This window comes from Herpailurus yagouaroundi, unplaced genomic scaffold (assembly GCF_014898765.1).
Source record: "Herpailurus yagouaroundi ecotype Mexico unplaced genomic scaffold, PumYag 67793, whole genome shotgun sequence".
In the NCBI taxonomy this organism is placed as follows: Eukaryota; Metazoa; Chordata; class Mammalia; order Carnivora; family Felidae; genus Herpailurus; species Herpailurus yagouaroundi.
In genome coordinates, this window is record NW_024420586.1 from 7861587 (window position 1) to 7887869 (window position 26283).

Below are 26283 nucleotides of genomic sequence, written 5' to 3' on the forward strand. Positions count from 1 at the left end.
TTTGAAGTTTTGTTTGGCAAACATCTCCCATGTTTTGATGATGGGAGAGTTGTGGAGGTTTTGAAAGGAGTTGGGGGGGCGGAGTAGTGCACAGAACCAGCAACTGGCCACACTGACACTTATTATTATTGTATACAAATGCGTACTGAAGGGGAATGGAATCTCCCTAATTCCATGATGATTTCCTTCAAATCATTAAAGGAACTACATAGTACATGGTACATGATAAGCATTAAGTGATTGTACATTGCGCTAATAATAATTACCTTGTTTTTCTGATGTATTAAACTTATTTTAAAGATCAGGAATAATGGATTATCTATTCAATTATTAACCTAATAGACAAGGCAGATGAATATAGTATATGAAATAGAATAAAACACAGCCATGCATGGATCAGCGATGTTAAAATGTCATGAACCAAGAATTATGAGTATACCAATTTTGTACTCAGGAGCTTCTTGAGGAACAAATAATGGATTTTATGTTCCTTTGAACACTGTAAAATTCTATATAAATGTAAGGTATTTTATTGTAATTTCAGCAGCATTAAAATGATGATTTTCTAGGTAAACTCCCCATGCTGTTTGAAACTAAATTACGGAAATCAAGTGAACTCTCCATTGGGCCTATTTATTTTGAACCATGGAATATATATAATGTAGAATGGGTTATTAAGACAAATAGCATTTAGTACTAGGCCTCACTACTATTTTCAACTAGGATGATTTCATAGGTTTGAAAAGAGAAGAATAGGAGTTGCTGTAACCAAATATAGTATAACAAAGACCAACAGTTTTCTGGCCCTTCAGAAATAAGATTTCAATTTTACAAAAAATAAAAAGAAAAGAGAGTTAGGGAAGTCTTAAACAGAGTATGCATTCAGGCCTATATCACTTTTAAAATAGACGTGTGGTGGTCCTTGGTAATGTCCATGGATACAACTTGCAACTGACTTTGAGAAGCTATCCACCATAGATTTTGTTGTCACTGAGCCTTGAGTCACTTTAAATCTCTTCTGATGCAATGTCTGTCCTCCCTTCTTCATCAGAACCAAAAATAATTGTTTAGGAGCACCTAGGTGGTTCATTCAGTTAAGCATCCAACTCTTGATTTTGGCTCAGGTCATGATCTTGCAGTTTATGAGGTCAAGCCCCACATCGGACTCTGTGCTGACAGCATGGAGCCTGCTTGGGTTTCTCTTTCTCCCCCTCTCTCTTCCTCTCCCCTGCTCATGTACGTGCATTCTCTCTCTCTCTCTCTCTCTCTCTCTCTCTCTCTCTCTCTTTCTCACAATGGATAAACTTAAAAAAATAATTGTTCACTAGATAATATAGAAATATGCCTTTTTCCTCTATGTTTTCTAGTAGTTAAATACCTTATATTTTCTAGTTAGCTGGTCTCAACCTTTGAAGCTTTCTTCATTATGGACTTTGGGATGGAGCCATGAAAATGATACATGAATGATATAAATGTTCTGACCACAGTTTGAAAAAAAATGTAACAGTTGTTTTTCTCTTATTTGTAGCCTATTCTGTTCATGAACCTCTTTTAATAAGATCATGACTCCAGTCTCAGAACATCTGAGGAACATACCCAAGGCCACAGGGCTAGAACATGACCCATCCAGGATGTATTAACATCAAGGCTCGTTTTCAGGTTGTAAGCAAGAATGCCTTACATTTTGAGCGTATTCGTATAAAGTTCAAAATGGAAAAAAATACTTTATACATTCAATACCTAATTCTCCTCACTTTATCATATTACTTCAATACTACACTGCTAGGTCAGTGTGAAGATATGGGATAATTAGTTTTCTTGTTATTTTGTCCTGACCATAAATAAAGTACAAATCCATCGTGACAAATGCCATCTTTTCCCATTTTGTATTTAATAATTAGAAAGAACATTGTCTAAAGAGAAAATCCACAATTATCTTGCAACAACTTACAGTCATGTTAAAATGTCTATGAATATAGGATCAATGAAAATATGTTATAATTTGAAAATTAACATATGCCTAATTCACAGAGTGCCTAGAAATTATCAAACTACTGATCTGGGCTAGAAATACCACCACCATACACAGGTTTCTAATTTAGAACCTGTTATTATGATAAGCCCATGTGTGTTACTATAGATGTGTGAGGACCTTAAACTAATGTTTCAGGATGATCCATTTTATGGAAATGTGTGAAGGCATTTTCAGTCTTTAGTGGGGACATAACATTGTCACTATCCTATCAAACAATGGAATGGCTATAATTTGCCCCATCAGACAGATGTATTCTTGATAAGATATAAATTACATTGGACCTTCCAAAAAGATAGTGGTTATCTTGAACTGTGAGATTGATGTTTTAGAAAGTTTCCATAGACACATAATGGAAAAATTCATTATCAAATGGATTTTTGTCCAAAAATAGCTAAGTATTGTGTGTACATATATATATGCTCATGTTTCTTAATTCCAAATTAGCTTCTAAAACAGCAGTAAGTAATCTAAATGATAAACAAAACAAAAATATTTCCAGCACATACAAAAACTAATTTTTTAATATCCACGGACAGTAGATGCTTTTGTAGAAAAAACATCTGAAGGTGAGAAGATAACAATTGAACTCCATTCAGCTCTGCTATTACTTATTCTACTGCTGACTTAACCATGTTTTCTCTGCCCACACATTACTACTTAAACATAAGGGGTTTTTGAGAAGTTGGACACAAGTTGTTAAGACTTTCGTTGTAGCCTCAGGTGGTTTCCTTCATCCTAGCTCTCAGTTACAAAAGGGGCATTAATGAGTATGAAACTATCTAAAATTTCCTCTTCATTTACTAAATGCTGGACTGGTTTAAATACTAAGTCTGCCTAAGATCACAGCCATGGACAAAAAAAGATAGATTAGTATCACATGGTACCAGAAGGGGATTCCATTCCTGAGCCACTTAAGTCTCTCCTGACACATGATAACTGAGTTGTACTACATTGCACTGAAACATGTGCCCAAAAACAGTTAAGAGCTTCTAAAATTCTTGTTTTTATTTATTTTTAAGAGAGAGAGAAAGAGAGTGCATACGCAAGTGGGGGAGGAGCAGAGAGAGAGGGAGGGAGAGAATCCCAAGCAAGCTCCTTACTGTCAGCACAGAGCCCAACGCAGGACTTGATCTCACAAACCATGAGATCATGACCTGAGCCAAAGTCAGGAGTGGGACACTTAACCAACTGAGCCACTCAGCGGCACCAAGAGCTTCTAATCTTATACTTGAATTGCTTTATTGTATAAATGAAAGCAGAAGAAAATATATCAAAACAGATTGTGTATCTTGTTTGTCTTTCATCTAAAAGATACATTTTAAATAATTTGTCTAACAATTGTTGAATGTTCTGGTCACATTGTAATGTTGGTTTTAAGTCCCTCACAGTTCTAAAATTAGTATGTGAGGACTGTGCTGTAAGACAGGTATCCTTAAATTATATTGAATTATGTGAGGGCTTAGCCCTGCCCTCTTACTAAGCCAAAAATCCATCAATATAAGATCAGTTCCTAGTAGTTACTATTTATCAATTAACTATTTAAGAGACCCCAGAACACTTGATATCAAGGAAAATATCGTAGTTTACTTCCAGTTAGATTGCTGTTTTCCTTGTTCTTCTCATAGGTGCCTTTCCAATTTCATTTTTCCAGTCTCTCGGTATTGTCCCTTCTCTTTATTCTCATGTATATCCCTTTCCCATATATGCAGTATGTAATGTACAGAGAGGCATAGATATAACTGCAAGGTAGGCTCTCCCAATTTCATTTCAGTACCTGTTTTGTGGCCCACAAGGTTTCTGGAAGAGAGTGAAGGAAAAGAAGAGTGAAAGTATGTGTATTTCACTGTCAAATGATCCTAGCAGTTTTGTCTCTTCTTCCTGTGATGCCACCATCCTCTGTAATGCTTGTCTCAGAATTAAGAGCCCCTGGAGGTCTTAGAGTTTAATGATGCCCTTTTTGTTCTCCGGTTTAGGTCAGTGAATAATTATTGAGCAACTATGTGCCAAGTAATGTCCTTGATAATAAAATCTGGCAAGGTCCTTTACGTCCCCTCGTCGAGATTTCTCTTTTAAGTAGACTGAGAAAAAAAAAACCCTCTCAATGATAATTATTTTCTTTGATGTCAAAGACTTTCAGTTCACAGCAGGATATTACAGGGTTAAGAATTGTATCATGACAAAGTTTTTTTTATTTTGTTTTTGGTACTTCTGATTTGTTTTATTTTTATTCTTAAACCAGTCTCAGACCAAGAGTTTTTATTTTTTGTCCAATATGTAGCTTTTCATCTCAAGACTTTTGTAATTTCTTACCGTCCTTACACTCATGAATGAAAATGGTAATCGTTCAACCCAAATGTGTAGCTGTTCACCCTAAAACCTGTTCTAGGAAGTAAAGCATATTTATTGGAAGGCAAAGTCAACAGTGTTTCACATAGTTTGTTTTAGATACTCTCCAAAGTCTTTCTGATTCATGGAGACCATTGTAATATAAATAACTAATGTAGAATGAATAGTTCTGGCCATTATTGTTTAAGTTCACAGTAGGAGAATTGGTTTTGTGTGAGGATTGTTGGCATTTTTTTAAACTCAGAAATACTCGGCACATTCACACAATTAAATTGAAACAAACCCTTTTTCAAAAGTACTCAATGTTTAGAGGCCCTGCAAGAAAATGCCCTTTCTAGTATTTTTCACATTGTCAAGTGAATGTTCTGTTCAAAAAGTGTTCCATGTTCAAGCAGGTTTAGAGAGCACTGCATGCTTAATCCCCACCTTAGAAATTTACAATGCACATTTATATATCAGAAGAATCTTAAAGTGATGGATCTTGGTTATCTTTATTTGAAAAGAAAAATTATTTGAAACTTTTTTCATTAGTATTTAGAGAAAACTACTCAGAAGTATTTTACATGGTCTTCAGATTTTTAGCAAATGATAATACATTGCACCTGTATGCATATATAAATACCTTCTCTTTAGTTACTTGAAACCAACACATCAAAACACCAAACGAAACAGATGGGTACCAGAGTGGCTCAGTTGGTTAAGCCGTTAAGTGGCTGACTCTTGGTTTTGGCTCAAGTAATGATCTCATGGTTTGTGGGATTGAGCCCTGCGTCAGGCTCTGCACTGATAGCACAGAGCCTACTTGGGATTCTCTCTCTATCTCTCTTTGCCCGTCCTCCCTTCCTATGCTTTCTCAAAATAAATAAATAAACTTAAAAAAAAGAGGTAGTAGAGGTGTGAATTTAGGGAAAATTTGAAAAGGAAACTAGGAAATACAAATGACTTGCCCAAGTTCACAGTGACAAAGAATGAACAATAATCAAGGTGCCTTTGTTCCTATCTTTTCCAACTCAAATAAATTTATGAATGAGAAATTGTTTCTTATTAGTTATATTGCACATATCTGTTTCTTAAAAACTTGTTTTTTCTTGTGGGGTGAGACCTCTATTTCATAAGATGAGGGAAAGGTCAGCCAAATATCCTGAGACACCTTCTAGACCCCATAGGGACTTGCACTGGGTTTTATGAAAGCTGCCTGTTAAAAAAATAAGTGCTTTTTTGTACTTCATCATTCTCCCATCCCTGGCATTTCTCTGTAAAAGTGAGGTGATATCAGCGATAGCCCTTGAGGTAGATTCACATAAAAATTATCATTTTGGGAGTTGTACTCATGATTATGGGTGTAAGTGTTAATGAAACCTATGTTGCGGGAGAAAATGACTTATGGCTAACTTTGCTATGCTAGAAGCCAGATAAGATGGTTATATGTCAACTGTTTTACTAGGTAAAAATGCCTCCTAATGAGTAAACTTGATCTAAGCTTGGAAGAACCATAACAGATGATCAAAAGTCATAGCTTTTGGCTTACTTGGGTACAGGGACTCTTGATATGTCCCTTTGAGGACATTGTCCCTTTGAGGACATTGAAATGTCCCATTTGAGGACATTGTCCCATTTGAGGACATTGAAATGTCCCATTTGAGGACATTGAAATGTCCCTTTGAGGACATTGAAAGCTATGCCAGTAGAGTTGTTTCAAGTGACATTGGTGTCTGTGAGGAGTGAGACTTGTTCTAATTCAGGGCAGTTACCCAACTGCCTGACATAGAATGTCTCCTTGAACCTGAACTGTATCACCTGGGGAGGGCATAGGTCCCAGAGCAGTGTGAAGTGTCAGTTACATGAACTGCTACACAGATTCTCTCAGAAAGGACCTCTGTCACCTTACCTGTATGTGCTGAGTAGCCTCATGGCAGATGAGAATTGTCATAGTCGTGAAAGTCTGTATATTTAGTTGAATCTGAGAGGAACCCCTAGAAGGTATTACAATGATATTTCTCTACTCTCCAAATATACAGCTTCGTTCTTACCCTCTGTGTTATCATTTATAAAATGCAAAGAAGAGAGAAGGGTGTCTCAAAGTGTGGACCTCAGATAACGCTCAACAGAACCACCTAGAGTACAGATTCCCATGTAATTAAATCAGAATCACATTCCCATACAATTAAATCAGGATCTTTGGGGTTGTGGCCCTGTGATCTTCACTTAACTCCTTCTACCTATAATATGTTGGTACCTAGCTGGACAAGACAGTCTTTACATTATTTTCTAATTCTAACCCTATACAATCTTTTAAGTATAATGGTTCATTCCTCTCAGTCTGCATAGTGTTTTAGTGCAATTCTTAAGAAGATCATCAAAGAAGTAAGTAACTAAAAGTGTCAGAAATGTCAACAGACTGGAAAGGGTGATCTTTTTAGTTCATTCAGGTTTTGAGTAACCTCTCGACAGTTTGCTGTAATTGTCCACCTTTTTCAAATTTTTCTTGGTCCTCTCTGATCCTCATGATTATTAAGACATATAGCTTCTTTATACTATATGATAATTCTTTTCAAACTATTGATTTGTCATTTTCAACATGCTATCACTGCTGTCACTGTTGCCTTAATTGTAAGGTAGTGACTTTTGCACTGGAAGGTCAGAGATATATTAGGTCTTACCAAACAAGTGAAAATCAATACTTTCACTCTCTTTAGGAGAATTAGTTTCATATATACTTGAGATAAAAGAAAAAGTCCCTTTGTTCTGCTGAAGTTGTCAAGTTTTCCATTAGTCTAGGTTAAGTTTCTGGAGCTTTGAATTTAATTTTGGTTTCTAATATTGATTTATATTTCATAAAGACTTTGTTGGTTACAAAAAAAAGAAGCCTTCAGTAAATTCTTCTACTTCTAGGGCCCTGCTTTAGTTCAAAATTAGAAGTGTTTCTCGGTGATTTGGTTTCCATTTCAAGACTTAAAATTATCAATAAAAAGAAAATTACCATTAATTACAAAAGATTATTAGACAATGATGCAGGCCACCCAAATTTATATATTTATTATAGGCTCTTGAACTTAAGAAAAATGAATGAGTTCCAATCTTATTTTCTCTGTTTTATCACAGTGTTATTGAAAGTTGTTTAAGATTTTATACTCCTGGAGGGCATATGTCTTTGACATCTTTGTATCTTCATTTGCATTTTTTACACTGCAGATACTTTATGCACATTTCAAAATGAGTGAACAAATAGATGTTATGGGAAAAAAATGAAAAAGACAAATAATACTGGCTTCAAACTGCAGGCTCAAGTAAAAACAACACTTAGCAGTCCTCCATATACTATTACACCTCCCCCCCCAACTGCTAGCTCCACACATTCCCTTCTCTCTCTCACGCACATTGTCAGAAGTCCTCAGATTTTTTCCCTCTGTTCCCTAGCTTGGCCAAAACCCCCAAGAGTAGTGACCCATGATCCAAAAGCAAGTATCTCTTTCTCTAACAATCAAACTTCCTATTCCCTCAGTATCCCAATCCACACTTGCTGTCCTAAGAAGAATGAACTGGGCAATGAGGAGACATAGCTCTAAGAATTACATTAGCAAGTTTATCCTCACTGTGGGGATTTTGTATTTTAAAAGATAATGGTGGAAAAATACAATGATAGAACCCTTAACTCTTTCCCATGGTAGAATTTCATGTACTATGGCATAGAAAAAGGCATTTTGTGCCAGGATCATAAAATCATGTAAGGAAGGTGGCCTCCTTTTCTACCCCCAAGTACTGCTGGTTCTACTATAACCTAATGTGATTTTTTTAAATCTGTACAGTACTTCTTTATAAGTACCCTTCTTAAGTAGAGGTAAGAGAGTGGATTGGGAAGGATGAATAATTTATCATTCCTTTCTACCAGTTATTCTCAACCTTGGCTGTACATTAGAGTAATGTGGGAGATTTTAAAGATTCTGAGGTCCAGGCCATACTTTAAACCAATTAAATTGGGTTATCTGGGGGTGGAGTGTAGGCACCAGTGTCTTTAAAGCTCCCAGAACCACTGCTCTGCAATGAGCAGTGTATGAGGAATGCAGTGTATGTCAGATGCCTGTAGAGGACAAATAGTTATCTTAGGAAGCCACATAATAAAAATTGGAAAAGGTCGAGACTGTGAGAACTGAAAACCAGAGATAGTGGCTCCTCAGCTCCAACCAAGTGTTGAAGGGAGAGAAGCAGGTTGATGAAGAGGGTGGGCTGCAGTGACCGATCCCCTGGGGGCAAAGCACTTTTATGCCCTTTACTTTGTGAGCTGGAGCGAGTGACTTCTTTGTGCTTTGGTTTTCTTATTGGTAAAATGAAGATAATAATTATACTATCTCTTAAGGTTGTTGTGAGGAGTAAATGAAGTCATAAAGTATAAAGTACTTAGCCTTATGTCGGGCACATAACAAACACATTCTACACATGTGTCACGTGTGCTAATTTTGACGATGAGCTCAGAAATACCAGACCAATACATTGTCGTCTTTTCAATAAACAGTTGTTTTCCATTCTATGGAGAAGAAAGGGAGAACATGCCAGAGCTAGGGAGATGAGAATCAAACGTTTCTGAGCATGATCTTGTCTTTTTCCAACTGTTTTCCTTATTTTTTTATGACCTTGTTTCCACTCTCAGCCCCCAAGAATTTCTTGCTATCTTTGTATCCTGCTATTTCTTCCTTTTTTAGATTCTTAGACCTTCAGTTTCATGATACTTTCAACAGATTGGAAATAATGTGCTAATACGAGTGGATGAATTAGTAGCTATATCAGTTTAGAACTTGCTGTGTAGCAAACTGCTTGAGAACAAACAGTAACTATTTTGCAGCTGAACACAACAACCATTTTGTGTTTGCTTCCTTTATACTTGAAGTTGGCAATTTGGCCTGTGGTCGGTCGGCCAGGTGGTTGTTTTCCTGGCCTTGCTCATGCATCTATGTCAGCTGTTGGTCATCAGGGCGGTTCATTTAGGGGTTGGCCGGCTGTGGCTGGGGTGAGAGGGATGACAGAGCCACGTGTCTCTCATCATCTAACACATTAGCCTGGGCATTTTTACATGCTGGTGAAAGTTTCCAGGAATGGAAGAGTGGAAGTTCTTGAGATCAGGGTTCAGAATCGACACTACGCCATTTCTGCCACATTCTTTTGGTCAGAGGAGATCCCTTGGTTAGCCTATATTCAAGGGATATGGAAAAGCCCTTCACCTTTGGTGAGACTTACTGCAAAGGATTGTGGCCATTTTTTGTAATCTTTCCCATTAGCCTCTTGTGACAGAGCCAGTAGGAAGAAATGAGGTCAGAATGAGAGTGAAGGCATGGGGCATATAAATGGCTTATTAGAGGTAGGATTTGGCGAATGATCAGGCATGCATGGTGAGGGACAGAGGATTTAAGTGAAATGTGAGACCTCAGTTATTATGAGAATTGAACTTTGATTAACTGAGATAGGAAAGCCAGAAGGTGGCAAAGGAGCACAGAAAGTTATCTGTGTTCTCTTGCAGCAGGCCCTGGACTGTGTTCCCTTTCTGAAGTTGAACTCTTTTTTTCTGTAACAATTTTCTCACAGGGACAGGGCATATTTTAAAACTCATTAGGGACTGAAATGACCAGTTAGATATTCTCTTTCTCAGTTGATTCCTTCATGAACTTTTCGAATGTTAATAAAACGTATAAATAATGTATGTAGTTTGTAGTTCAAAAGGATATTCCTCTAATCTCAACTCCAAAGCAGGTTATTCAGTTTCATAACCAAAATATGTACCAAAGTCTATGTAACATCTTAAGAGAATCTGAGAGAAATTTATGAGAATAAAAAAGATACAGTGGCACTTAGCCATTTTCTTTATTTGTGTATTGAATCTGTCTAGAATTCTTCTTCTCCAAAATTTATAGACATATTTGTTATAGATTCTCTTCAATGAATATGGTTTTAAATTACGTTGCTCTTATATAACCATTTTATATAGGCCACTAGACTGTGAAATAAAATCAGACAAAGGTAGATGTTGTTTTTTTCCTACCCTGATTTAGTACTCACAATCATTTTACGATAGCAATATGGTCTCCCTTTTTTCCTTTGTGGTGTTTTGCCCCAGAAGTCTTTCTTTGCGCTTTGATGTACCATAATTCAAGTACTTTTAAAATAGCATGTTTTCCTGAATTAAAATTATTTAATATTAGCTTAGAAATATCTAGTACCAGAAAAAAAATAAATATCCAGTACCACTTATACTAGTGTTTTTTGATTGACTGTTGTTATTACTCACCATCATTATGTAAAATGTGGTTTTAAATAATTAAAAAAGAAATTACTTTTTCCTCTTTTTTTTCCTCCATAAAATTTAGGCACATTTTACTAGCCCTGTTTGTATGTATGTATGTATGCATGTATGTATGTATGTGTGTTTGTGTGTATGTATTTATGTATGTATGCATTTATGTTTGTGTGTATTTATGTATGTATTTATGTTTGTATGCATGTGTTTCCACATGAAGAGCTAACTTTGCAGGATGGGATCGTCTGTGTTACTGGCTCAGGCAGAAGAACGATTTATTTTTATTCCCTTATAGCCTTCCCTTCATCTGTTACTTAGTCACTTCCCCATTACTTCAAACTCTCTGAAAACTCAATAGCTTCCAACAACAATCCGTACTTCTCATTCAAGCATCTGTGGATCTGTGGGAATTGGGTAATCTAGACTGGGCACTGCTACATTTAGACTCCAAGAAACAGGTTGGATTTAGGTCACTGCCACGTGTCTCTTCTCCTCCTTGGACCCATTCGAGGTTTTTGAGCATGGTATGTTTTAGGGGGATGGCTGTGACATCACAGTTTCTCTATTTGCCAGTATGAACAAAGACACCTAGATGTCTCAGTATATAAGATGCGAAGACAGAATACAGCATGCAAGTATGCCTTACTCACTTAAAAAACAAGCAATCCCATTTTCCTTTGCTATTGAATTCTCCACTCTCTTTGTGAATTAGAGCCTTCATCAATTTATGGAATTCACATATGACTCATTTCGTCTTAATCTAAGTCTGAAATAACTTCATATTATGGAAATAAAACATCTTCTATTTCAGTATCGTCCAAAATAGGTTCAATGAGATGGCTTCCCCTGAGCAAGCAGAGCAGGTCTGCAATATAGCTTTCTGCACATATATTATGTCACGTCTTCTTTTAGCATTTATATGAGTTGTATACATCACACAGTATGCATCTGTAAATGCAAAAACAGCAAAGATACTGACACAATATACACTTTCAAACTGCTTTATTGTTTTTGGATTTTGCTGATTTAAAAAGCAATCTACAAATATTTTTCATGTAAGTGAGGGCTGTGAGCTAGAATTCTAAACTTGTTGACACTAAAAGTGATTTTGGAGATTATGTAATCCAACTCCCACACTTGTCAGATTAAGGAGTACAACTCACACGTGTCAAGAGGCTTCTCATAAGTTACATTGTGAGTTAGTGGAACAACTGGAAATGAAATCCAGCTCTCCTGACTATTTGATATGCTTTTCTCTGCCTTGCTTCCATCCCTCCCAGACTCTTGCTGGGACAAAATGCCAACTGAGTTTGTAGAGAGAAAAATGAGACACAGTTGTGTCCTTGACTCTATTATTGTAGAGGCTCTGGAACATGTGTTGTAAATCCTAACCTATTCTTGAAGGCACTTCACTGCTAAGAGCATGTCCTTTTGAAACCTTCCCGGAAATCCTGTAGTTGACCCTGATGTTTCTTATCTTTGAATTCTTGGAGCACTTATATATTTTGTCATGGGGATAAAGTTCTTAAGGATAGGAAATATATCTCTTGTTCCTTTTTACCCTGTCGCAGAGATTAGGGCAGTTCTGGCTATTTAATGTTACGGACTGTCAACTTCCCCAAAAGACAACCAGAATAACCTGTTGATTGAGCAAAGCTATGTTTATTAGATCTACTGTGGTAAAGGGAGTACACCATCTGGATGGAGTCTTGGTAGTATGTCAGAAGGGGATGTTTTTGGGATTTTGAGCTCAGACTGGATAATTTTATGGCAGGTCTTGCAAAATGGGGAGATGTTGGTGACTGGGCTGAGTTTTTGTCTTAATAGTTTTAGATGAGTGGACACCCAGTATAAGGATCTTTATATGATTATTAATGAGTAAGGTGTTGGTCTTCTTGAATAAAATATTTGCTTGGTTCACAGTCTTCATGTCCAAGAGAAAATATTTCTAGGAACAAGAAGTTAAGTGATAGTGATCTGACAAAACAATTTTTAGTGCAAAACCAGGAAAGTATATATCATCCCATAATTGCTTAGCACAAGAAAATATGTTGGTATCAGTTTTCAGTATTTAGTAACTGATCATCATTTCATCATCCAAAATATGATACTGGGCCAACCCCAAGTTACATGTGGGGACATTTCTCAATAACACTCTGAAATTTGCAACCACGTGATTTAGTCTACAGGCATTCATGCACTAAAGTGGAGGTAGGTCTTAAGTGGAGCTGGTTCTGACAACAGGTGCCATTTGAGTTGTAAGGAGCAAAAGAGGAGTTTACTCAGTTCTTCTTCCACGTGTTCTTGAAACTCATATGTTGAGTGCCTGTCTCATAACTAAAGCAGTGAAAGGAATGTGGGAGAGTTCTGTCTAGACCCAGTTCCAGTTTTCCCCCCTTCCTGAAAAATGACACTTGGCAAAAACCTTTGTTTTTATAAGTTGGCTCAAAAGAGAGAAACCACTGGTATTCCCCCTTTGCTGTTACTCTTCCCTGGAAAAACTGCTCTGAAAGGCAAAATAAGAAGCCACATGTTCCACATGCGTAAATGTTACCAGTTGGCCTCTGCTCACAAATATCTTCTGTTCACATTCTGCCAATTGCAACAGCATTCTTGAGTCATGAAACTTTACACCATTAAAGGCCAAATACAGCATTGTCCCTCTGATTTTCTGCATTCAAACTATTGCAGAAACTTTACTTGCACATTTTTGTTTCGTTTTAGCTATCCAATGGTAGTATTTGTCTCTGATTCCACCATACACACAGATACATCTCCAGCGCTGAAATCTTGTAGAAAAGCTTACTTATATGGTAGTTAATTTTTTTGGATTATCTCCAAAATGAAAATACATTATTTTTAAATCTCTCATGACCTCTTAAAATTCAGTTTAAGAAATTCTGTCTTAAGATCTACTAGCATAAGTATCCATATCTTCTCTTTTAATATGCAGACATTTATTTATTCAGTAAATCTTTACTGAGCACCTATGATGTGTCAGACTCTGTGGTTGGTATTGGGGAGCCAATGGTAAGCAACAATAGATAAGTCATCTGTCCCTGTGAATTTACTGTATGGTGGATAAGGCTTTTTTTTTGGAGTGAACCAAAATGATAATGAACTGGGTAGCGAGGAGCATGGCCATATTTGTATGTAGTATGGGGAGATGAGGTACTGAGAGTGAATGGCAGCTGTGAGTCATAGGCAACTTAGAGTGAAATTGCTTGAGTTGTTGAGGGTACCAAGAAATGGAAGAGAAGAATAAGGAGAAAATGGGTAGAGCAATAAATACAGGCTTGGCCTCTGCGTTTTTTCTAGTAGTAGGTGCCTGGCATCATCTGGGTGAAGTTCTGGCAGATGGTCAAAAGTTGCTGATGTTTGGTGAATTATGTTTAAGTAAAACTACACACCAGCTGAGTTAAAACAAATTATTCAGTAGAATGCTCGTATATGTTAATAACATCAGGTCTGATTGTTCATGTTAATTACATTCAGTGTTGTTCTGTGCAAGCCATGGTGCCTGTTCTCCAGATCCTAAGGGAGAGGTAGCCCAAGAATAATTGATACCATCCAGAAGAGCCCATCCTTGCTACTCAAAGTATAATCCTTGAATCAGCAGCATGGACATCATCTGCAGGCTTGCTAAGGATGCAGGTTTCTATGCCCCACCGATACGGAACCAAAATCTGCATTATTTCAAGATCTCCAGGTGATTTGGAAGAACATTAAAGTTTGAGAAGCACAGGTCTGGTAAATTGGCTCTCCTATTGCATTTTCCAAGCGATTGGTTCTATACCAAATAGTCCCTTTCTTCTTAACTCAGTGTATAGAGTTCCCAGGATTTATTGTGTTTCCTGGGTTCACAGGAAGTCTTTAAGTTGATTCACGTATCCTTTCACTCATTCATTCAATGCTCTCATAGTTTTTCAACATCTTCTGTGTCCATCACTGCTCCAGGTGCTGCGGACAGAGGAGGGATCCCAAAAGCCATGTCCCTGACTTCATGAAGTTTTTACGTTAGTGTATTTTCTGTGACAGTCCTATTTTCAGATATACTCTTTGGCTTCAGACCATTGGTCCTGATTGTTGGTGTAAAAGGTTATACAGCATGGCAATACAAAGTTTATTAAAGAGAGCTTGAAAGAGGAGAATGTTGTGAGTCTGACAGACCTCTGTTACATTCCTGAATGCACTGTGGCTTACTAGCTATGTGCTCTTTGGGAAGTTACTTAATCTCCTTGATTCAGTTTCCTCAACTGTAGTATTAAGAGTTAGTTCATAGGATGAAATAAAATTACATATATTAAATGTCTAGTAGTGCACCTGGCCTAAGAGACTCAATAAATTGGAAGAAGAGTAACTTTAGCTGTTACTGTTAGAGCTTATATGAGAAACAGCATGAAGTTCTTTGAGACTAGTTCATTAAATCCAATGACGCCTCTATTGCATATAATGAAATTACACACCTTTTAGAAATGCACAAAAAGGTCTTAACTTGGGTGGGTTGATGCTTTCCCAAGGGCAGTGATTCTCACTCTCTACCTGCCTTCCTCCCCTCGGTGGAGGATTCCTGTGCACATGTAGGAGGGGGATTTGGCAGGGGCTGCATTTACACCCATGCTGTGCTGGCCATGGCCCCCACGTTTCCTGTGAAATCCTCAAGCACAGATGGAGCACAGTTCTTAAAGGGATGGCAGTAGTGCTCTGCCCGATTGTCCAAAGCCCCTGTGACTGAAGATGGCTTGCCAACACAAAGTCACTGAAGCTCCACCTCCAAATTCCACCTTGGACACTGGATAGTCTGAGCGAGCTCACAAAGCTTGGCTCCCTCCAGGTGTCACAGTGATCATTATTTGTTGGTTCCTGCATGGACTGTAGGGTTTGATGACCTGATGACACATACCTACTAACCCGACATGGTTTACCTACCTATTATGCCTTCTCCTGTCTTTAATAAATTCCTCTGGTGTGTTTTCCTGTGAAATATCCAGGAGACTATGTTTTGTGCTTACAACAATCACAGCTATAAGCCAAAATAAATAGTTATTAAAAATCAGACAGCTGTTTAACATGTCAAGATCTGAGTATAATGATTAGTTTTCTGGCATTACACACCCTAGAGGCCTTCACTATAGGCTGAAGGACATTGGACTCTGAGAAACCAATAGCCTGGACATACAAATATGTTTATTACTTTGGGGCAGGGGAGGGGAAGGGAGGTGGTAATTTTTCTCTCCTGTGATTAGCTAAAGGTGATCTCAACCTGCAGTTGCTGGGAAAAGGCCTGCTTGCTACTCAGTGAACAGAAGAGTAAGGGCTGAGCTTGGCTAAGGGTAGGAGGGCTTCATGGCTCTCTATAACAAATCTCAAATTTGTAGGATGAACATTTTGACAGTGAAGTTACTTTAAAGATGAGGTTTAATGGGCATGACATGGCAAGAAACTTTTCTTGGATTCTATACACACGCATATTCCGCCAAGCTCTAAGTACAACCTCAACAGTATTTCCTTCATTCTTAGGGCACTCCTGTGAATTGGCTGAAGGCCAAATCATATCCTTGTGCTTACACAGATGGTGAAAGGAAACACAGAGAGAGTGAATCCCCAGGCACAGGAAGCAGAGAGGAAACCAGGCTGAGGCCTGTCTGTTTCCTGGGTGTACCTCTGGCTTCTTCCTCTGCATGGCACTCTTCTGTTTCTCCCTAGGGTTCACCGGTACCTGGCCCAGGCACACAGCCATCACGTGAGAACCAGGCCAGGGGCACCTGGGGAAGCACAACTAAGCATCTGGTCTACAGGAGGGAGAGACATGACCCTATTTATTATGGGTGTACTCTTTGCTGGGCACTGTGTTATGTAGCAGTTTGCACCCATATGTTGATTTAATCTTTGGGAAAACCCAAAGACAAGAGGAACTCTTATTATCCCCATTTAACACATGAGGAAAATGCTGTTCCGAGGGAATAAAGGAATGTCCAAGATCACGTGACCAGAAAGCGATGAACTGAAGATGCTGAACTCAGGTCGTTTGATCCCATTGTTCCAGCTGGCTAGGGAGCCTCTAAGCAGCTCTCTATGATAGGCCAGGGGCCTGTGGAGGGCAGGGCGGCTTGCACATACGGTGAACAGTAGAAAATGTCAAATGTTGACAGTCACAGGGGAGGGGTTAGTTTTCTACAGTGTTTCAAGTGACACCTTTTATTCTTTTAACAATTTCACACAGAATGTAAGAGCCTTTATTAAATTGCATGTTCTTTTGAGTCCAGCACTTGAGATAGAACTTACATAGAATATACTATACCTCTCAAAACCTATATTCAGCCATTGATAATTCTGTGCTGCTTCATCAAATATGTGATTTTTGGATAGATTAGGTATCTTGTCTGAGTATGAGATTGATAATTGTGTTTGCAGTGATGTGCATTTATAAATAACTCCCTTCATAAATAATTGATAACAGTTGAGAACTGCTTGAATTGCATGTCTTATGCCAGATAATACCTTATATACAATATTACTGTTTTATTTACCACTGTCTATGAAGAAAGCAGAACAATGTATTCCTCGGGAAGAATCACTAGCTAATAATCGCTGCCTCAAGTCCTTTTCTGTAATGAGACAAAGGATAAACAAATAATGCATGAAACGAACTTGGCTGTAATTCCTGGTTTTGTATATTTCTTTGTGGTTTCCTCCATCATTCTTCAGTCTTCCTATAAAAGCTCCTGCTCTTTTAAGTTCATGTCAGCTGTTCTGACACCGTCTCCTCTCCCACCCTCATTGCTACCACCTTCTGATCTTTAGACATCATGAATAAAGTCTTTGGCACTTCATTCATGATATTCAGTTCTACCCCATCTACCATCACCAGGCCAAGAAATCTCAACAGGCCAAGAGGACCCCAGGCCAACATCCTGGCCTCACAAGGACTTGAGTCCCTCAGAGCTAATGAGGAAGTCTTCTCTACCCGCCACCCAAGCCAACTCCTCCTACCATGGCCACTCCCTGAACTGTCACCATTAGAAACTGCTCCTCTGTGAAATCGATAAATCCAGGACCCCACAGTGGCCATACCTTCTTTTCCCTCATGGATACTGGACATAGTGTTCTTCCTGTAGAAGATGGTCCACACAGCTTACAGGGAACTGCTTGCCTCTTGAAGACTGTAAACAAGTCGGCTTCCTATGACTAGAGGAGCTCCCATTGTTCCTTTCCCAGGCATAGTGTTTGTTAGAGTTTGCTCTTATAGGCCCCTGCTTGGTTTTCCTGTTGCCAAGCGCATCTGAACATACCAGTGCTCATTCCCATCCACTTACCCCCATTCTCCAGCCCCTCAGGGAGCTGCGTTTGTGACTCCTAAACTTAGTGATGTCGTTGGGGTCACTGATCCCTGACCAGGCAGGGGAATATAAGTATCTCAGGTAGGAACATGGTCACCCTAATGACTGGACCATCATCATGAGGGAATGTTAACTTTCTATTCGACTTTAACATTATAGAAAAATTAATAAGAGTTTTAATACAAAACATTACCTTGTCTAGGGGACAGTGTTCTAGGTTCTCTGATTCTAGCCTTACATTTTCTTTGAGCTCATTTACATGACTTTGTTAGTTGTAGGTCACTGGTAGACATGCTCAGTGTTCAGGAGAGGTTCAAGTATCCCCTCTCATGTCGTAATAAAACCAGATTTACATCATCTCTTTACCTAATCATTTCAGTACTCTTGATCAACATTCCAGTCTATATTCTTTGGATTCCTTTTTTAACCTGTTATGATACCTCTCCATTCAGTCATGAGTTGAATTAGAATCTTGTAACAGGTGTTCATTTCATATCTGTGTGAGTGTCATGACTCTATCCTGTTTGAAAAATATCTTTTAACTGTTTGGAAGTTGCAACAAGATGTCCAATAGATTCACTTGACAGAGCCAGGTAAACTTCCATGACAGAGAGGTGCACTTTATATGTGGTTGAAGCCCAGATGTGCTTTTCTGGGCTCTCATTAGGTGAATCCAAAGCACCAAGAGAATATTGTTGACTCTGTTTTTCTGGTTTTAATTTTCCTCTCTACTAGTTTTGTGTCTTTGTTTCGTGTGGTTCATTTACAGCCAATAAGTTATTACCCACTGTTGGCAGCAGTGATTGGGAACTTGATTTTAAGGTCTGACAATTTGGAGATTCCTTTAATGGATTAATGGTATATAGAAATCTAATCTCTGTTGAGTGAGATACAACAAAAAATCTGGTTAGTCTTTTTGTTTGTCGCTTTTTGAGCTGAAATGAGTGGAGAAAGTCACGCTGTCTGGGAGGAGAATATCTCTTTCATTTGGACTAGTTTTTCTGTTCTGCTGTTGACTCTTGTCCCATTGTTGAAATTGTAGAGTTGAAGTTGTAAGCTATGTTTTACTGTCTATGCATCTGTTGCTCAGAAATATCTTCACCTGTGGTTGTGTGAGTGGATAATGTTGTCCTACTTCCAGGTGATATTAATCTATTTGTAAAGTCCTATAAGTTAGGGGAGCCGATTCTGATTGGCATGTTGAAATACTTGTTTATATCAATTGAATTTTCCTAAAATTCCCTGAAAATAAGGAAATTGAACCATTGATCCTTTAAGTATACTGATTTAAAAAACATGTTCTCCAAAAAACCAACTCAGAACCATTTTGAGAATTCAAATTAATATGACTTAGGTAAAGTAGTTGGAAAATAAGTTTTAGTCTTTAGCATTTAATAAAAACAGCTATATCTTCTCCAATTTGTCAGTGTGAGCATTGTTATCAGTATCATACAAGCATACTTTTTTTCCCCTACTTGGGTATGTTTTTCCTAAAAGTATACAGCTTAACTGATCACATAAATTAGTTATTACTTCTAGGTATTGTTTAACATTATGAAAAATGTAAATATTTGGCCCACCTGAGTCATTTGTCTGACAATCTTTTACTTTCACGGTAATTATGTTTAGGAATATGTCAGCTTGAAGAGAATTTCCAAGATGTTTAGATAACTCTTGACAGATACTATATTGAGTTAATTGATGGACATTCTTTGGATAATTAGGTCATTTATATGTCAGAATACTGAAGAATTGAATGTTTAGCATACTTTTGAGTTTATATACTTTTGCTCCTTGTATATGCTACAGGAAGCTACATATTTGGGTTTGTCATTGAACATGTCCTTGCCATGTCCAAAATTGTATGAGAGAACTGTGCTGCTGTGCAAAGCTGGATTATGTGTATTCTGAGTTGTGCTAGTCCAGCAGAAATGACGGACTATTCACATTTATCACCATCTTGTTTTCCTTGTGAAATAGAAGTGACTTTGCATAAAAGTTATAATTAATAGATGACTGTGAGGGGTGCCTGGGTGGCCCATTCAGTTAAGTGTCTGTCTTGGGCTCAGGTCATGATCTCACACTTCGTGGGTTCGAGCCACATGTCAGGCTCTGTGCTGACAGTGCAGAGCCTGGAGCCTGCTTCTGGTTCTGTGTCTCCCTCTCTACCCTTCCCCACTCACACTCTTCCTCTCTCTGTCTCAAAAATCAATAAACGTTAAAAAAAGCTTTTTTTAATTAAAGACAAAATAGATGACTGTGAGACTACTCATGTGAGAGTACTAGGAGTCTCAAGATAATAAGGCATGTTTTGGTTAAGGAAAAAGAGGGAATGCTTCTGTCTTGAAATAAAATGACTTTTGTTCCAGAACAAGAAAGAGCATGTTAAAGGACTACACTGGGCATATTGATAGATCTGTAGAACATTCATGGAAATAGAATCTGAAAAGGAGAATAAATTTTTGTTAAAATTTTACCAAAGCTGGCCCAGTTTGTGATGGATCTTTTCACAAGATTATAAAAAAAAAGCTATGACTCCTTTGAATCAAATGTTTTAGTCATGCACACTCAGAATTTGGTTTCCTCTCTATGAAAATCACAAAGTTTCCTTATTTTTCTGCTCTTAGTTGTAAAAGTTGTAAAAGGTTGTAAAAGTTTGTTCTTCACCTTAGAGGCTAATTTACCCAATAGTGGAGTTTCTATATCCCACGAGAATGACTTTTCCATGCCCTTGATTATTCTCCTTAAAGTAAAAGAAGTAACAAATGTTCTTCATTTCTGAAAGTGTTAAGGATTTTTATGTAAATATTGTGTTGTCACTTTAATAAGCAGCTAAGTCACAGCCATTCATGTTCTCAACTACCCATGATGATTCCTGTCTGAAGTGCTCAAATCTCCTGTCAAACTTTGATTTTTGCCTTCCTCAAATCAAATTCTGATTGAAAAAATGCAATAAAAAATATGAAACTTCCACATAGGTCTATTTGTTATGTTACTATTGATGAGCTTCATAATTGTCAGGCCAAAAGAGGTGCTACTTAGTACATCTAAAGACCAGTCTGAATTCATATGTGTCATGAAATCATCATTTGCAAATGAATGAGAATGGACAGTATCTAAAAATATGCTTAAGGTATACAAATGATTGAACGTGGCACTGTCAACCCCTTCCCTCTTTCAGACTTCTTCAGGTAGCTGACGTAATGTGTCTTGTAAGTGTCTCTTATGGACTGAGGATCAAGGTCAATCAAGGTCAATCTATATTTGAAATGTTAGTAAAGCTTTAATTTAAAAAAAAATTTTAATGTTTATTTTTGAGAGAGAGAGAGCGTGCCAGAGCTTGAGCAGGGTAGGGACAGAGAGGGGAGAGATATAAAATCCAAAGCAGACTCCAGGCTCCAAGCTGTCAGCACAGAGCCAAACATAGGGCTTGAACTCACGAACTGTGAGATCATGACCTGAGCCGAAGTTGAATGCTTAACCGACTGAGCCACCCAGGTGCCCCTAAAGCTTTAATTTTTTTAAATAAAAATGAATGAAATAAAAATATTTCTAATACTTTTTTTCTTATATTCCAATAGATTGGCTTGCATGCCTCATTTTCATAAGTCAGTGGAATAAATTGCTACTTTTGTATACTCACTTTTCACTTTATGGTGGTAGCAGATTATTAAGAGTTGCCATTGTAATAGAAGTGTATATAGCATGTAAGTCATTTTTTAATATTCCAGTAACCCAAACACGCCAGACCATAAAATCAAACTGAAAATGAAAATGGAATGTGGCTTTTGAACATTCAAAGTCACAAGCCTTCCTTTCAAAGATGTCACTGGTTACCTATCATATTCCCCAACTTTGTTTTTCTTACACAACCTTTCGTTTATTCAAGATCCACCTTCTTCTTCTTCTCTTTCCTCTCCTCCTCTTCCTCCCTCCTCTTCTCCTCCTCCTTTTTCTTCTTCCTCTTCTCCTTTTTCTCCCTCTTCTCCTCTTCATCCCCCTCCTCTTCTTCCTCTTCCTCTTCCTCCTCCTCCTGCTGCTGCTGCTGCTTCTTCTTCTTCTTCTTCTTCTTCTTCTTCTTCTTCTTCTTCTTTTTTAAGATTCACTGTCTTCTGATTGACCAGGTTCTGTGAGGACAAACTGACTCATCTTCCCACCTAGGCCAAAATGTCTAAGTTAACCATGACAGACTCATTCCCCATGTCTGTGATTCATTTTGGAATGGGTACATATTACAAGGTGGCTGATGAGTTGAGAGACATAGACTTTTGGGGAAGGATGCATCTGTGAAAAACGTTATTAAATCTTGAAAAACATATACATTAAAGAAAGAGAAAGGTATCTTTTCCTCTTTTGTACATTGTCCAAAGGATGTGATGCACGGAGATGCAGTAGCCATCTGGGAGGCAAGCTAACAGGTGAATAAGGCCAAAGATAGCAGACTGGACTTAGAGTTATGCATGTTAATAACCCCCCCTTATTTTTTTAGTGGTTGAGTTAAAGTTGTCTTATTCTTATAATTTATAACCTGCTAACAGATAACAGACAAGTTTGCTTGTCTAGTTTTCCCACACATAGAACTTTCAAACCATGAAATGTTAAGATTAATGTCAAGTAAGAGACTATAAAAAAGCAGCAGATGACAGCAGGAGATGTCAAAGCTGACAGGCTACCTATAAAGGAAGGTGAGGCTAAACAGGCAAAGAGCTGGGAGACAGAATTCTATCAAAATACACAAAATTATGTATTTTAATTATGATGACTTTGAGACATCAAGAGAAAAGTTAAATTATCCTTTCTATATACAAACTGGGAAGTTTATATGTTGAAAAGACTTTCATCAAAAAAAATCTTAAAACATAATAAATGTTGTTTGAACGGGAAGGTTATGTAGAATGTTGATTGACAAGATATTCTTCATTTCCCAACATCTAGCACAGAGAAAGGCATGGAAGGGATAGTTAAACATTTGTTAAATGAATAAATAAATGGATATAGAGGACAGATGATATATAATTACAGCCCAATCGCATTTTGTGTGTTTCCATAAGTCATCTGACATATAAATGATCACTTCTTTCCCTTCTTAATTTTCCATGAAGTTTATCCCCTCAATCTATCTTTTTTGGGTATTTAAGAAAAAAATATTGCAAAAGACTTTTGAAGGTTTTCCGCTATGCATTATACATAGAAATGCACCTACAAAATTTTGAATTTCTTGTCAAATTTCATTCATGTAGCAAGATGGGATTTCAGGGTCAAAATGAAAGGCTAACAATGGGAAAAAGTGTTGGTAAGTCAATTCGTATCACTGGTGCACAGAATGAGAAATAATGGGGAGCAATTCTAATGGGCAGGCATTAAGGGGGTAAAATGTCCGTAGAATGATTTACAAGCAATAAAAAAAATTGACTAGAATTTGGTTTGCTTTTTACTGTCACCATGCACCAGCAAGTCTAAACAATGTGATAAAATATTTCTTCACCCCAAAATATTTTGCTGGTCTAATTTTAAACAATTGATGTGCCTATTTATGAGTTTATAAGCTTCAAGTTAACACATTTTTATTACTTATCCTTGAATAAACATTTAATTCTGCATAGCGGTTAACTCAAAGCCCTCCGAATTACACATTAGGTCCCCAGCATACGGTCTCAGCTGCAATGTAGTTATTTCTAGAGTAAACTGATAATAGTTTGGAGTCATTTGAGTTGACTTTGGAAAAAGTTGGTGCCTCCACCCCAAGTGGTGCTTGATATTTCTTTATTTAAACAGGTGATTTGATATAAACAATGATGGCACAGTGACTGTAAAGATGAATAAATAGAACTTGAGTTACTTCAGTGTTGACATTGTATGTGACCCCTTAGGGTTTTTATTTGTGTTCAAAATTTAAAACAATGAAGGGTGAACTACAGGGAATAATATTTTTGTCTGCGTTTTACACATGAGCTATGTTACTAAATTTGAAAAATACCTTTAAAATCGAAATTTACTTTTCCTTATTGTTTTAAAACTAAGGAATAAGCCCAGAGTTTAAGGAGTATTACTGATTATTACATGATTTTTACTAACATGAATCTTATCAAATAAAAGAAGGGGATGTTAAAATATGAGCCACTTCAGGAATCAAATACTCTACTTACTCTACCTTCTATGTAACATGCACACTGCTATGGCATGAATTATTCCTAATTATCATGGAAGTCATGATAATGAAACATCAAACAAGCCACTGCTACAATTTTCCAGTCTCCACAGATCAGTTTGGGAACCAGCAAAAGGGTCACAATGAGCCTCACCAAATATAGAAAATCTTTCAATTAGTCATGCCCCTGCAATTAAATTGAAACTATAAGTCTCTCTGCTTGTTCATTTTCTGTCTTGAAATGATTGTATTCAAGATCAAATATGCATAAGCATTTACTTGGTGGCAGACAACATGGATAGGTTAATGACATGACATCAAATATGTGTTCCCTGAAGAAATTAATTCTCCGGGTGATGTTATTAATGTTAAGCTTCTTGGAGGCATTTTTTATTCTGCTTGTAAACTGTACCCTGTCATCATACTTCCTGGCAACATCTCACAGGAGTCCATGTTTCTCCTTCGTGAGACATTTCTCTGGGCCTTAGTGAATCCACACTCTTTCTGTTTTTCTGGCTTTTCTGTTTCCTTTGCTGCCTCCTATTTCTCTTACTATTCTTTCCATGTGAAAGTTTGTTGTGACTGTAACCTAGACTATTTCCTTGTCTCATTTTACATTCTTGTCATAGATATTCCCACACATGTTCTTGACTTCAGTCACCATTGATGAGTGAATAGCTTCAAAATCTGTATCTCCAGTTTTTCTGTGAGTTCTATGTAGCCACTCCCAGCTGGAGATCTCTGACTGTGTCAGGGACACCTCAAACTCAACCTTTCTATTTCAGTTTCTATTGTTTAATAAATATAGTAGCCAGAACAGTAAAGATCTGTAATATTTTAGAATTCTGTGCATTAACTGGGTGGATTTTCTGTTCCACTTGGTGTTGGCTGTAGGGTTGTATAGCTGCTTTTAGCTGGAGGCTAGGCTGGCCTAGAAGGCCTAAGATGGCTCCCCTCCCACTTTGTGCCTCTTCCTCAAGGACCCCTCCATGTGGCCTCTCTCTTCAAGAGAGAGATTCAACTTCCTTATAGCGTGGCTGTTGGGTTCCATGAAGGCAAGGTAGAAGTTGCCAGGCCTCCTAAGTGCTGGGCCCAGAACTAGCACAAATCAGAGAAGCCTATTGCTTTAGCCAAGTGCAAGTACCTATAAAAACATTCTTACTGTTTTAGAGATAGAGTAGCCATTGCCACGGTCAACCAAAGTTTCCAAAGAAAGGAAGGAAGGAAAATAATCTTCAGTCCACGTCTCAACATAAGAGGAACAAATATTCGGCAATAGGAATCATTGATACACTATGGTATATTAACTTTATTAGTGTTGGGAGTGAGAGCTGCTTGTCAGTAATCACACTGCTACGGATCAAGAAAGGCACAGTGGGAAAAAAAATTACATACACATTATAATTACCCAAATAGTTTTTTTCCTTGGGCTGCCAAGTTCAAAGTATTATTGGTTTTCCATAATTTCTGCTAATACCTTTGAAATCATGGTTTGGTTGATTTAACCCTCTCCCTCCACATGAATTCAGTCATTTATCAGGTCTTACAGAGTCTCCATTTGTGTGATTTCTCCCGTCAAGTAGTCCACTGACATTTTCTCCACCATTATCCTGCTCTATTTTCTTTCTACCTCAACTCTTAGGTATTATGGAAATCTCATAACTGCCTACCCTGGCATAATCTTGCCCTGAGTCAAGCCATTTTATACATTAAAGTAATTACATGGATCCCATTGCCTGCCTGATACAGTCCAAACATTTTAGCGTGGCACTGAGTGTCCTCTTCAAGTTGTTGCTGCCACATTATTCCTGGCTTTCTCATACATAAACTCTCCCTGCTAGCCAGCTGGATAGATTTCCTCCTTGTAATTGGCCAAGCTGTTCCTCACCTGAATTGTTCCTCCTGCCTATCAATTTTCTCAAAATCACCCTTTTTTTTTTTTTTTTTTTTTTTTTTGAGTTTTGGTGTAAGTCCCATCTTACATCTGTCTGGACTACTCCAGCCCTTGATCTTCTCAGCCATCAGTGTTCCTCTTGAAATCAGAGCTAGTTGACCTTTCGTCTAAATCAACTTACTATTTTTTAGTTTCACATACCTCAAATTAGATAATATTGTCTTCTGAGACAGAACA

General features: G+C 37.7%; 1 protein-coding gene across 1 annotated transcript in view; it reads left to right on the top strand.

Moving 5' to 3' along the window:
• Positions 1-26283, top strand: part of IL1RAPL1 (interleukin 1 receptor accessory protein like 1) — a 1262266-nt gene that overhangs the window by 871995 nt on the left and 363988 nt on the right. The gene's annotated exons all lie outside the window — the stretch shown is intronic.